Source organism: Bombus huntii, chromosome 14 (genome assembly GCF_024542735.1).
Source record: "Bombus huntii isolate Logan2020A chromosome 14, iyBomHunt1.1, whole genome shotgun sequence".
Classification (NCBI taxonomy): Eukaryota; Metazoa; Arthropoda; class Insecta; order Hymenoptera; family Apidae; genus Bombus; species Bombus huntii.
In genome coordinates this window covers 3031397-3046765 of record NC_066251.1, presented here as the reverse complement: position 1 = coordinate 3046765, position 15369 = coordinate 3031397, and the positions used below count along the sequence as shown (strand labels likewise).

The 15369-nt window shown below is 39.7% G+C and overlaps 1 protein-coding gene across 7 annotated transcripts in view; it reads left to right on the top strand.

Moving 5' to 3' along the window:
- The window catches only part of LOC126873465 (tubulin monoglutamylase TTLL4-like), a 236845-nt gene that overhangs the window by 4997 nt on the left and 216479 nt on the right, over positions 1-15369 (top strand). For 2 of the 7 annotated variants that reach the window (XM_050634326.1, XM_050634325.1), the window contains exon 3: positions 12454-12624. The exons of the other annotated variants lie outside the window; for them this stretch is intronic. The gene's annotated coding sequence lies outside the window, so the exon portion shown is untranslated. The remainder of the gene's footprint in view (positions 1-12453; positions 12625-15369) is intronic. 7 annotated transcript variants of the gene reach the window in all.

Genomic DNA, 15369 nt, shown 5'->3' with positions numbered 1-15369 from the left:
GCACTTGCAAAGGAACGGTACTCTGGTTGTCTTTTTTCCGTTTTTCGTTTGCAGGAACCGCAACCACTGAAAATGCGTTTTTAACGATATGCTTACAAAGTCATTATCGTTTCTTGATATTAAACGCTCGACACGAAAGAGAAAAAGAGCGATCAGTTTTGTTCTCAGATGCACGGATAAACCTCGTGATATCCTATCACGTCGGGACAAACTGAATTGGCGGATAATAGAAAAGCGTGAGAAGTTTATCTGTTTAAGCGAATATCCCGTTCATCGATCGAGACTACAGGCAATTTTCAACGACAAATGTTTTTGCGCGTTTATATAAATGACACGATGTCGACAAAATGATCTAATTTCTGCGGTGTAACGATTTTCTATTTACACGGTATTTTTTAATTGACCGCTATCGACTATGAGCCCAAGGCTGTGTGTATCGTTAGTTTCAGTATTTCGCCGGATGATCACAGTTGCAAAGTCCGAATATCCCTTTCCGTAAGATTATTTGAAAATTATACAAACGAGTTACGAATGTGCGTGCCATTCTTCGATTCTCGGAACAATCTTTCGTTTATCGATCTCGAGAATTTCTCTGTCGGCGGTGCAATTACACGCGACGCCACGCTCGGAGAAGTGATTTTCATGCGTCAACGTATCTACCTATGTATACGGCTCGATTTAAAGCCGCGCACGAACGAAAAGATTACAGATTTTCAGTTTGGCCAATTGATCGCCGTCGAAAATTGGTCGAAAGTAGCCCTCGGGTGGATTTGTTCGGGCCGAGGTTTAATTTCGCCAAGACGATCGTAAAATCGTCCTTCGCTTTGGATAGTCATCGTCCGGAATGAATAACTCGGCGTGCCTCACGTGTACATCCTGCCGCTTGCTGCAAGCACTTCCAGATACTAATTTCGTCCAGGCTTTTGCTGAATTATACACTTCGTACCCCCCTCCAATCTTTCTCTATCCTTCTCGGTTTGCGTGGCCATTCCTTCAATTATTCTTTTTTTCGCCTCTTTCTCCCATCTTTTCCCTCCTCGCCTCGGCTCTTTCTGCCAACTACCACGCTTATTTCTGCGCCAGTGGGGCACTTAAACATCGTTCGCACCGAATAATTACGCACGTTAGTTCCATCCTTCTTCTCCTGTCTCGGTTCTCCCTCGTCCGACCACCTTCTTCTTGCTACCGCGATTTTACGAGGCATCCTTCGTCTTCTTCTTCGTCTTCTTCTTCGTCTTCGTGTCCATACCTTCCTCGGCTTCCTCTCTTTTTTTTTTTCTTTTCTTTTCTTTTCTTTCTTTCTTCGCTACTCCCTTCAAGCCAGCCAATTGCACGTGTCCCTAACGACGCCGGCACCTCCGTAGAACTTACGCGATGCCGAGATAACGCGAAACTCCTCGGTCTCTTCTTTCTCTTATTCTTTGTTCCGCGGATGTCCAGCAGCCTTTTACCTGCTTCATTCCCTTGTCGCTCGCATCCGCGGATTCCAATTAGCTGCTGGTGCTCCGGGCAATGGTTAACGTTTTGCGGTTCTACGTATATAAGTATGTAAGCAATGGTCAGTTGCGTTTGAATTTCCATTTAAACGGGAAGTTTATATTTCGCGCGTGTTTCGCCGTACTTCGCGACGCAATTCTCACTTGGCGTAGTTCGAATCGACGATATCGAGGATTCTTCGTAATCGGAGTGTAGCCGGCGAAGAACGGATTCGTCGGCTCGTCAAATTTTCTATGGAGCATATTTTCATTTATACGAAGCGCGTATAACGAGATACGATGTTGCATTAATTTTTGTCGTAAACGACGGGACAGATAAAAGATGACGAAGCTTTTTCCAGTCGTCGTAAAGAATTACAATAAATAATTCATAGCTGGTAATTAATGGTAATGAAATCATACTGGTAGCGTGTCTTGTCTGTTGTAATACTAATCGCAAGAGTTGCATGTTGATAAATAATCTTTCAAAATTTGAAGCGATTTTTAACTCGCATAAATTACACCGGTATATTTATATCGTCTAATTATCCGCGAGAAAAATTAATCGATTTAAATAAGTCGACTTGACAACTAGCGAAGACGAATGCACCGGTTAAATTGATCGAAACAAATTATCATTACTCGATGTGTCGCTACTACCTCCAATCTGTATAAAGTTACCCATCTCGTTTGTAAGATTGCGATTCATAATTTAACCAGCCGGTAAATGAAATCTCCACGTGTAACAGTATACGTTGATTGGTTTCCCCGAGAGCGCAAAAAGTGATAATGAAAAATGTTGATTGAAGTCTTAGGGCTGTTTCATAGCGATCGTATTGCCGGTGTAATAAAGCGGTAAAGATGATGCGTTCGAGCACCGAAAAACGGTAGCCGCCCATTGAAACCTAGTGGATTGTTCCGATGAACGTTCGAGAAACGACAGTCGCGCGAAATCGAGACGACACCGACGAATCGAAACGAATGAATGCGGCGCATTTCTCGCATTCCAAAACGGGGCTACCGTTATCGCAAGTGCAGTCGTTGCGACCTGAAGCATGCGCGATCATTTGCCACTCTTTTCGCTTTCTCGTTTCGTTTTGAAATTAATCGCGAGGATAAAAGTGAAAGACCTAAGTAACAGGCTCTTGCCCGTTCATTTTATATTTCAATGTATTCGGCACCTTTCGTTTTCCCTGTTTTTCATCGATGCAAAATTTCAAATAATTTCGCGAGAGATTAGCGAACCGTCCAAGTACGTTTTCGAATCGACGATTGTTTTTAACGTCTCTGCTGCTACGAGGACGATTATACTTTGTAAAACGTAGCCTTATCGCGTCTGTATGTCTGGAAACGAATTTTTGGATTTACGTAATGCTCGCTTTTCGCTATCCAACCGAATAACGAAACGTCGTTTCTCTTATGTTTCTCATACGCTTGAAAATGAATTTTCTAATTAACGTGAAATCTGTTGGAACATTTATTAAAAAAAAAAAAAAGAATGAAAAAATAAAATACGTCCGGTTATCGATCGGGTTAGGATCGTAAAACTATTGTTAATGATATCTGTCCCACGTGGATTATCGCGATCAACGACAACAGTCCATTAGAACGATGCCAATCGGTGAAACATACTTAATACGGCCACGTGCCGACTCGATTTCAAGTCAGCTTCCTCTCACGTGCCGCTCATAGTTCATTGTTCGTTGTTTTTGCACGACCCGGGTGGGTAGAGAAGTTCCAACTGCGTCGGCGAATAATACAAAGTTAATTCAACGTCTCGATTAATCCACGTGGAGGATTACGCGCGTTATACAATAGCTTCTAGACGATGACCGCACGTGCTGAACTCGTGTAGGACTTACGTCAGTCATTCAACTACATATATACATATTAAGCGTAACAGAGTACGCAAGTGCAATCAATATATTCACCATGTAACCTATCTTTTATGTCCGTATGTTTAATGTATCCTCGTAAGAATACATACGATGACTAGATTACGTTTTGCTAATAGGAAGTGACCGCAACGTTTCCAATATTTCCATATTTGACGTATTTCGTGCGATACTTTCGTCCAACTACAGACAAAATTGTCCATTTTCCACTTACTTTCTTTTTATCGAGAACGATGGTGTTCTTTTTTTTTCTTTTAGTTTAGAAAGCGAAGAAACAGAGAAACGCAGAAAATGTAGAAATACGAAGTGAATGGAAAAATTCTAGAAAAATAGAATAGAAAAAGTATTAAAAAAGTTCCATTTTTAACTTGTATTTTTCTAGAAGTGAAGTACTAACCCTGATTTATAAATAGGTACATTTAGGTTTAGTAATTTAATTTATATTATATTTACGTTTACAAAAATTGAGTTAGTCGAATAAATGATAATAAATTTGCTCGCTCGATTTATGATAAAGAGCAGCATATTCTTTTACTTTATATATCATTGTCACGCATACAGAGTAAAACTTTCGAAGTAAAACGTATCGTTTCGGATCACGGAACACGTGCGGCGTTAACAAGTTTTCTCACAGCCATGAAATTTCCCATGTTTCGTGTATGCTCGCGGTTATCATTTATTCCAACGACGTGTAAGAGGAAAAGAGAGAGAGAGAGACTTATTAGCAAGTATATCAGCTGTTGGTGAACATATGTCGCCAGTCGTTTGGCTCGTGCCAACGAAATCGTGATCCCCTTCTTTTCTATCTCGAATATCAACCCCTGTGACATCGGTTCGCACGCGTCGATTTCCGGTTAGCTAATATCTGAGGGGTTTTCATAGGGGCTACCCCCATGGATAACAATTGTATACTTGTTACTGTTCCTTATGATAGTTTTTTTCCCTCCCCTCGTGGATTCGCTGTTACCTAATTCGATGTCGTTGATCGTCAAAGTATTATTTATTATTTAAATCGGTGAAAGACGAAGCCTAATAGGAAATTATAGCGGCTTTTGTGTACGTAAGTAAGTAACAGATGGCTGATATTTATGGAATCTCATATTTTCGACGAAGCTGAGGAAAATCCATACTTTGGAGACTAATTAAACATTTGTTCAAAGTTTCTTCGGGTCTTCTGTATTTGCACGAGCAAAGAAAATACATCTGGAACGTCTTTACCATTATGGTGGATTGTTTTTATTATACTTACCATATTCTATTGTCATGGTATCGATTACCCAGTTACCATGTGATCTGGTCGTTTCGCTATTGTTTCTCATTGTATCGCCGTGTATTAACCCGACGTTCAATAAGACTCGAGTCCCAAGAGGACTGTAAGTTCGCAGATGAAAGTTAATCACGTAAAGACGTAAACATCGAAAGGGTCAATTTGTTCCACAAAAACCAGAGTTCTCTTTTTTTGCGTTCGAAACGTGAATTCATTTGTCTGGAAGAAAAGCGAATCGATATTTTTACCGTAGGGCGAAACAATGTTTAAAATTCGTTCGTGAGGATCAGTGGATGAAAGGGATTGTGGAAATTCTTTCGAGCGAAACATGCTCGTTCGCCGGGCTGTTCGTGTTTAGAAGAGGTAAAATTTGCATGCTGTGCCGTTAGCATCTCCTGACGCAAACACGCCGGACCTTCTGACCTACTGTTCGCTCCGAGTAACCACGAAGAACAACAAGAGGAGAAAAAAAGGAGGAGAAGTGAGAGCATTCTCACGGAATGTCGAGTTCACCTGGCGGCTTGTGCACACACCGTGTGCACTTCGCCCTATTTAAATGGCCTTTTCTGCCCTTCCTCTTTTTTTAATTGAATGCTACCTCATGGCACGTGCTCGCAATACCCGCTCCCGACACACGTCATCACTTCCGTGTACGCACGGCGACCTCGCTCCGCTTCCGCAGGATCTTCCGGTAAAACCTGAATCGCCTAGCTTCCTTCGACCTTCCACCTCTTCATTTTTTTCCCCCCATCAAAATAATACTAATCGCGCAACAGGATACCCCTTGTTTACTTGGAACTCGGCATCCTTGAACAGCAAAATTCCATTCTATTTTTTGGAAAATTTCGTCGTCTGCGGTGTTTTTTTTTTTTTTTTTTTTTTTTTTTTTTTTTTTTTTTTTTTTTATAAAAGATATATACTTTGTTGTGAATTTAATGGGAATAGAAAGAGAGTTTTATGTTTAAATAATAAATTGTTAGGCTCGGACAGGTACTAAGTAGAATTATTATTTTGTTTTTGTCAGACGAATGACGGGCAAATGTTCGCGCTTTCAATTTCAGGGATATTTCATAAGAAAATATCAAACGTAAAATAACATGAAGAACATGAATCGAATTACCATTGTGCGAGAGTGTACGGACTGAATGTGATTTTAACGAGTTGTTTGAGGACTTCAGCACGTGCGTCGAGTCATCGCATAATAGCGAGGTAGAATTGCTTATTGATCATATCAGACATCCGATGCTCGGTTGTTGAGAATTTTTGCGTGTCGTATCGTTACGCGTTTCATCCATTCAAGCTGATTTGCAAGCATCTGATCAACGTTTCTCGCCGTGTCAGAGAAATTTTATGTCGAGAATATCGATTTCAAGCGATGAGTATCGATTCTTCGCAGAGAATCTTTAAATTAAATATTTCGAAACACAGAAAGGTCCCGTGCAAAAAATTGACAAACCACGCGGAACATGATGTCGAAGATGGACGAATACGAAAGATGTGCGTGAAAAATTCTACGGTAAAATGTGTAGAAAAAATTAGAAAATTATACGAAAGATAAGCTGGAATGTCTCGATGTGAAATACAACTATTATACAATGACTTGTATATACGAATTTTACGGTCAAATTTACACGAATAAACAATCCCAACAAATAAATAAATATATTTAATGCATAAAGTGGAACATTTCGATGGGCATTGCAAACGAGTTGGTGTCACGTTAGGAGTTAAAATCGATAGAGGGAGAGAACTGCTAGCCAACGTCTTGAAAGAAGGGGCACGAAGTGGCTCCGATAGGGCCCCAAAGGCGTCCATTGTGGGGTCTTATGTTGAAGATTGCGCACGTGCTCGGTTTTCCCACGCGTATAGCACGCAGCCGTCGGTCTGCGCTCAAGGGGGAGGACACCGAAGCTGAAAAGGAACAGGGCGCATTGTGTCGAGCACGGGCCTGAGACACTGGAAATTAAAGGCCTTCTCTCATCTTCGTCTTTCTTCTTTCCACCCACGGGCAAACAATGACCGGTATAAATTGCTGGTAGTGTAGAAATAAAAGGAAACGATCTCCAGGCAGTTCCTTTTCGACCAGACTAAATTACTCCAAGAAAATCGCTTCTCGGCTACTTTCTACCTGCAAATGTACCGTTTAACGCTGTAAGTCTATAAATCTGAATCTTTCATTTTAGCTTTATTATTTCGGGAACACTACTATATCACTGTTAAGTACTTTACGGTTTCGCTCGTCTAATACATAATCTGTTTAGTATTGAAAATGTAAGAGAAGTATTAATTTCATCGCGGAAGTAAGTTTTACAAGTAATTCGTCAAAGAGACATAGAGTAATCCGGTTCTGTGTTAGTAGACAAACGAGCAAGACTTGCAAAATCAGTCTAAATTGTTGTTATTTGGCTAGTTCAAATTGTCAAGAATTTATTCACCTTTGATATCGCGTATCTTTTCACTCGTACTTTACCCGCGTATATCTCTTTCATAGAAGATATCTTTAGTTATTATTATTTATTATTTATTTAATCTTAGTCCGTGCCTTTCGGCTTTGGAAGATTACATCTCTTATATTGCCTTTACTTATTTCTAACTGTCGTTCCCTCCCTGTCGTTCCTCCCCCTCTTCTGCTGCTTAGAAGATATCTTTAGTTTGGATAATAACAATTTTTAGTCGCTTCCTGACTCGATCTTCGAAGCCAAAATCGCAACAATTGCGTCTAGTAACCATTTATACGGACGCACCGTGTGCGTTAGTGGGATATATCCTTTAGTTTATGCCATTACCGCTACGTGTTTCGTATAGATAGATCTCTCGTGTAAAAAAATTCCGAATACGTAGCTACGTAGCCATTAAAAAGGAAGAATCAGGACGGGAAATCTGAGGAATCCTTTTTGGTTATTCGACGTGGCAAGGAGATTAGGATGGATTTTGCCGTTTAACGTTGACCGTGACGCAGCTTTCAGAAATGTAACCGAGGACCACCTACGCCGGATATGTCCGCAGGTATATTTGATAGACGCGGCCGTTCCTTATCCTGAAATTCCAGCAGAGCTGACTCACGGTTCTCATAATTTCTTTCGAAATTGAGACGAGAGACCCTTTAAGGAAGTCGTCGACGATGACCGAACGAAATTCGTATGCACATGTCGCGTTTCACGCTGCGTTACATGTGCGTTTCGTCCATTTAATTTCTTCGTAATTTGCGACGGCATTTATCGTTCTCTCGTGACTTCGATTGCTTGCAGACCGTGTTCCGAATGTAGTCCAACAGCAGCCATTATAAATTCCTTACGTATAATTTCTTACATAGTGACAACAACGCATTTTTCGATCGAGATCAATGTACAAACATGTCCACTTGGTTTAAAAATGAGAGAAGCCGAGGTAAATAAGAATCATAATTTTACAGAAATTGCGAAAGGTGAAATCTCACCCCTGAATTCCTTATTAAGATATTCGCCATCGTTTCATTGTCAACGATAATTGTTTGAAATTTATTGTCTTTAACCGAGCACGTTGCTCGTAATCTTCCTCTTCTTAAAATTAATCTTCTCAGCTTAAAATTAAATCTAAACTACCATGTGAGATTTGAAGAAAATTTCAAATTCGTCTCATTTAGCGAATAATCGTGAGAATTTTATGGAATTTTTAAAAGCTGACACCAAGAAGAAACGTTAGATTTGAACGTATACGCTCCGATTAAAGACATATCCTTTCTCCGGCTGAATAAACTCGTCGATAAAGTTAAAAACAGCTAATTAGATGAAATTTCCTTTCGTTATTGCACAATTTTCTTCGTTCACGGTTAGTTTAGTATTCGATCGCAACAACTCTCTGGATAAAGACGCGGTTATATGGAGAATTTAATTCCTCGCAGCAACGTTGGGAAAATTTTAAGCGTTACGTAGCTGCGATTATAACTGCGAATAAATATGGCAATTAAGAGTCCCTCGCGTCTGAAATTGATTAACCGTAAATACGGTCTGACTCATCGAACGAAAGCCAATTTCTCAGGTTTCCAGTTACACGTATACATCCCCCTACAGCCCTTCCTCCGCTTGGTATCACGAGACAGTACTTTGTCGACTTATTAACGAAGCGACAAGCGCGACAGCCACTTAAAAAGGCGTCGCCGAAACTCTCATGATTTCTTGTTAATCGAGCCGGAAGCTCTCGTTAAGGAGCACCGGTTAATTGCTACTGGCTCTGTCCATCGCACAAAAATATGTACCGTCCTCTCATCGATAGGGTTCGCTTCTTACAACATTATTTCTGCCTGTTCAAACGTTCCCATAAATAATATACGCTGATATATTCGGTTGGCAATGGTTGGCACTAAATGATTGTGAATTTTGTCGTTAGGTGGTATTGATAAAATTCACAATCACTTAATTGCTAACCGAATACAGTCGGGAAGAAAAATAAGAGCGCAGGTACCGGAGAATTAGTTCGGTACTTTCGTTTTTAAGGGAACGATAGATTTTTTTTTTTTTTTATTTGGTAGACCTTTTACAATCAATTCTTATTGAGAATTATAAGTAAATTATTTTGGCGTGGTACTGTAACTTGGATTATAAGAGTTTATAGTATGTTCGATTCTAGTTGAATCTAATGCTTAAATCTAAAGGGTATTGTCTCTTTACTCTGCGGATCTGATTCGTCGTGTCAAGTAATTAACTAATTGAGTTCTGGTGGTGGGAACGATAGATGCGCAAGAACATTTTGCTTGATGTTATTTTGTCGAATTACGCACGATCCGTTTTGTTCTGTCGAGATAAACACGGCGACATTTCACAGACTTGGTTTCACGTTCGTGCGGAGGTGCACTGTTGTCAAAAACACGTCTGCGAAAGAAAGCTACTTTTCGGACAACCTAATAGAAATGGAATAAAAACGAGTCATAATTAAAAGACGTATATGGAAGTTACAAGACTCGGATGGTTCGGTGATCCTTGAGAAGTGTATACCTGCGATAAGTATGTCGCAACGTCTATGTATATTTTCAGATACGTTTGAAATTTCATCGATGCAATCACGATAGCCGTGTCTCGTTTGAGTTCTGGTGAAATTCCTTCCCGCTAATTGAAATTAATATACTTTCATTTTCGTACAAACAAGTCGTGTTTAACGAAAGCTCGTTGATACAACTATTTCCACTACCTGTCCACTTATCTTTGTCCCCAGCTGTACGCGTCTGTAGATGTGTACACATAAGCGTGTACCGTGTACACACGTACAACGTACGCGTACGAATGAATGGCGCTGCCGGGCGGAGAGGCACATCTCTCGTTTCTGGACTCAGAGATCTAACTACCACCTGCCTCATTTTCCCACGAGCTCCGAGAGAACCTCTCGAATACCGATGAGATAGACGAGGACGAACCTCGTGTAGGAACGAGCAGCTCGAAGGACAGCGCAGTATACGAGGGAGGAAAGGGGGAGCTGGAGAGAGGGACGAAGAAAAACAGGGTCAGAGAGAAACAGGATTACCACGAGGGAGAGTTCCTCCGGTTGACGGAAGAAGAAGAAAGAGAAGAGGAAAGGGGTGACAAAGAGGGGACGGGGACGAAGATTGCACGGTGAATTCTGCCGTGATTCTCCAATTTTTATATTTCCACCTCGTTCTCGTTTTGGCGAACGTGAAACATTTACTCCTCTTCGGAGAGACGTTTAACGTAAAGCTGATTTGAGAAATAGTTAGCCATGCATAGTACTTTTCTCATATTTGGCATTGATTTAAGGTAGGTTTCAACCTTAGGAAAATATACAATCGGACCTAAAGTGATCGGAACGGCACCGTTAAAATCTCCGTTAGTTCGGTCAATAAATTTGGCTGCTCGTTCCTTGGTAATAGCCCGATCTTCGGCATTGTTACAACAGTTGTCCAACAGCATTCTTAGATTTTATGATCCTAATATTTTACGATACCAAATAGCATAAGGTAGCGTTATTCGAGTCGTCACTGCTGAGTCCAGTCGGCTTTATAACACCTCACTGTGATGTAGTCAATAAGTGAGATGTTGATGCCAACTTTCAACTTCAACGTTTCAATGAACTGTAGCTTCTGAAATGCGTAAACTGAACGCGCCGGGTAACAAGCAGACAAACGGAATGAATAACAAGTAGATAATAAATAAGTGAAATATGGCAAGTAAAGATGACACGATCCTGTAGAGAAAACGAAAGGACGAAGGGTGAAAGGGACGGAGGGTTACCTGATGCGAGTTTCTCTGTACTGGTAAATACGAGGGAGAGACGAGTATAAGTGGTTATGGCGGTCCATTTAGTGTATGGCGATGTATAGTGCGCGCACGCGCGAGCACGTGTGTGAAGGGCTGGGAGGAGGAGGATATGGAGAACCAAGAGGTCCTCCGAAGGCGGGCAGGTAGAACACGTGCTGGCACGAGATGAGTCAGATTCGCGGGAATATCGAAACACGATCTCTCTCTCTCTCTCTCTCTCTCGCGCTGCTCCTTTGTCTTTGCGGATTTTACTACCAGAAATCTCGTCTGCCAGAGACGCTCGATTCTTCTATTTTCTGCCCGTTTCATATCGTACGCATCGATGTTGTCGCTATTTTGGTATAGCGGCCAATGCGATTGTCATAGCTAAATTTTGTACGGTTATAACAATTCTGTCTGTTTCGTTTCGATTGCCGAGCGATTCAGACGTAGAAAGACATACACAGACGCCAGCAATGCTTCAACGACAATTATAACTATCTTCTCTTTCCGGTAATCGATTTTCCTCGAGTATTCGTGAGAGACTTTTATACGGAATTTTAAGGAATATTAGCTTCAGTCGAGAAAGGTTTAGCATAAAAATGATAATTACAATGGCAATTGCGAGAATAACTTTTGATTTTAGACTTACGTGTTGTGTTTGATTTTTGCACGATTGCACTTGATAAAACTTTTACTCCCTAAAAGTATGTTGCGTCTCTTTGAGAGCAACGGCTCGTTCGTAATTATCATTTTGAACCACGTTGCGTTTATCGGGTTTGCTTTCCTAATTTGGTACCGCATCAGTGTGTTGGTATTAATGTGCATCTGAGAAAGTAACGTACAACTTTTCGCGTGAGAAGACTCGGCAGATACATAATTGTCGGCTCGTTAAATGTCTGTACATAATTTATTGATAGCTGTTACGAATGTAAAACAAGCAGAGAGAGCAATAACAGTCGTAAATAACATATGTTATTTGTGCACGCGTGCACGAACTCAACTTTTGAGACTTACAATAGCATATTTGGCAAGACGATGGAAAAAGGCTCGGTTTTAGAAGAAGAAAGACAGTTGTTCGATCTTTCTTCCAATAGTTTAAATTCGACTGTGACGAATGTTAATTGGTAAACACTGATTAAACAATTTCTGCTTAAGTCTAAAATTTCTTTGTAATATCGTTTATCGAAGCGATGGTAACAACACGTACAGTTTTCATCGTAATAATATTTATTAATAGAATTAATCATTTCGTTAATATGCATGTAACATCGTAAATTAGCGCAAGCTTATTACTTATAGCATAAAATAGCACAAGTTATTTAAATACAGTACGAGGCTTTTAAATAATCTTAATATGCAAATGAAACAAGTTTACTTAAAATTCTAAATTATATTTCATAATAATAAAACGTACAAATTTCATCTGTTTGTTTACGTGAATATGCACGTATGTAAATAGAAAATTAGAGATTGATCGGTTCTATATGTCTAGTAATATAGTAAATATTTGTTAACGCACTTTCTTCCTCAAGTAATTACAGTTTGTATCGAAATACGATTCTGAAACAGTCCGTGTTTTCCAATTCTAGCATGTTCACCGGATTTTCGTTTGCATGAAATCACCTTGTACGACATGAATGGCCAACAATTATGATGCTGCGTGTGTGTCACGTGTCTGGGTTGATGCCAGTAGCTGAACGGACTCGAGAAACGAGAGTTGAATTTAAGTTCATTGGAAATCGTTCGCACTGTCCTGGCTTGTAAGTAATTTGCCTAAAGTTGAGTTGATTTGTCAGTTAATTAAGATCGTTAGGTCATTTCGATTTTCCTTTACGACATAACGTCTCGTGCTCGATAATTTTTGTGTCGACGAGCTCACGAGAGGTTAACGCGTGTATTTATTCTTCTGAACGATAAAGTTGTTCCTGCCGTCTGTAATGTTCGTATAAATTGGTAGAAAATTACTCGCGTGATGATAAACATTAATTCTATATGCAATTGCTCTCCGCGTGTATATTCCATGAACACGACGTATTACGATTGAGATGAGATCGTTGAATCATATTCAAACGCACCGTCTATTTTTAGAATTATTTGTCAATCCGTTTACATATCACTCGGCATAATCCACAATTCTATTAAATTTTCTCCACGCGCGTTCTACATCCTACGATATGTTCCGCTTTTATCGTCACTGGACTGCGGATGCTCATGCAATTTATAAGAAATTTAAAGATGTAAAAATGCATAGAATACTCTTTGTAATTTTTAATTGGTAAAACAAATCTCTATTGAAATTTTAATTATTCGGTTCTAATCGTAAAAGTATAAATTTCTGACTAACTAAATTGTATCATATTTCGACATATGTGTATTTGATCTTTTTAGAGGGAAATTCTGCTTTTTTAAATATTTCTTTCCTTGCGTGAGAATCTGGCAACCGCACGTTTTGTATCGTTTGGAAATAGCAAATAAATAATCTGAGTCGTACAATTGAATTTCACATTGCGATTGATGCTTTCCAAATACTATGAAAGTTATGAAAAATACGAGATATCATCATGTTTACTATGGTTACTAGACTTTCGCTCAACAGATAGTATCCGTTATCTATAATTTATTAGAATTGTTTCTGAAAAATAAGAAAACGGAAAATGGAAGAGTTGGAACATGGAACGAAAAAAAAAAAAAAAAGAAAAGAAAAAGGTAATACTTATAGTACGTATGTTTATAGTACGTACTATAGTATACGTATAGTACTACAAACGTACTACGTACGTTTATAGTACGTACTATAGTATACGTATAGTACTACAAACGTATTACGTACGTTTATAGTACGTACTATAGTATACGTATAGTACTATATAAACGTACGTAAGTATGTACGTTTTATTTGCAGTTGCGAACGCGACAATTTAATTCGACCCAACATGATCACATACACTTTGTAAATCACAGCCTAGTTTTTCTGAACTTTTCGTAGATTCTTTAGGAAAAGATCGTATGTGTCACGCTACTACACGCATCGATTGGAGAACACTAAACACGCGAGATGCAATATAGCAGAAGACAATTAGGTACAAACTACCGTTAGCAAACAGTTGCCGTTAACAAAACAATTTCATCAGGACGTTTACGCAAAACCGTATCTCCATTCTATCGGCTGGTTAACCGTTCGATAACGATAAAATAAGGCAATAAAGAGGTCGAAAAATGCTTTCAACAAGCTTTCCACCAGTTTTATTCGCGCAATCCTTTAATTAATGGCAGCGGTTAAGGGCATTAACGACTCGTTCGTGGCATCGGCCTCGATCACAAGCGTGTCAGGGTTAAATGGAATTTTCGCTTCGCCGCGAGTTCTTTAATTAGTTTTCGTGAAAACACCGATTCGCGTTTAAACGAGCAGATACGCAGAGGATGGGGGACAGAATCGTAAAGAACCGATTTCCAGTGCGAGAAAGAAAACGCGCATGATCGAACATCGAATCCTCGTTTCGTATTCTCGAAATCGAGTTCTGTCTACAAGGAAAAACCTCTCTAAGGGGATTTATAAACTGGCCACCTGACAGGAAGAAAGTGCCGATTATCGAAGCGGAGGCGATAATTGAATGAAACGAATGCGTATCTTATCGATGTTGCTCGGATAACTCGGCCAATTTTCTACCGAAATTAAAGCCACCGCGCAGCTCTGTATACTCTACTTACGATTCTTATCGAGAGCCGTGCCGCTGGCTCCATTCTACACGGCACAATCTCGCCATAAGCGTCCGATTCGTACGAGACGTATAAATTGTTAAGATGCTCCGATTCGATCCTTTTCTGCCCTCCATTCCGCTTTCACATTCGCGTACTTGTTACACGTGCGATTTCTACTTCCTTCAGGCGGGAACATAGTTCGTTCTCTCAGGCCTGTTGAATTTTTCTTTTTCTTTATCTCTTGCTCTTTCTATTTTTATCAAGAGATTATTCGTTTTGCGATAGTTTCAGACCAGTCAGAATCGATTGGCACGCGCAATAATGGAAGAAAAGTAGTGGTTGGATTAACCATACTTCGTTTCCATACTAATGCAGATTTCTAAGGATGTTCTCACGTTTCGATAAACTTGATTCTCTTCAAGACCACTTTTTCTATTTGCGTGTCTCGTATTCCTATCGATCCGCTATAATGTTTTGTAACAGGAGTTTTTATATTTTCAAGACGATACTCGGGAATTATTATTAGTATTTTACGTAGTTGATTAGAAGATAATATGACATTACGAAGAGGCATCCTTGGTTAGAGGAGGCGACAGCAGAGATGGTTGTACATATAAGGAGACGTCTAACTAAATTATTCTAAAGAGCGGACAAATTTTCCTCCCCATTACGTTTCTGCTGTTTCTTCTTTCGTCTAAGGAGTGGCCAACCCCAATTTTTCAAAATGAAACGATGTACCAAATTATGGTAAATTTGGACTAATTAGGCCCGCTGAAAATATACATCTTTTGTTTCGGTAATTTATT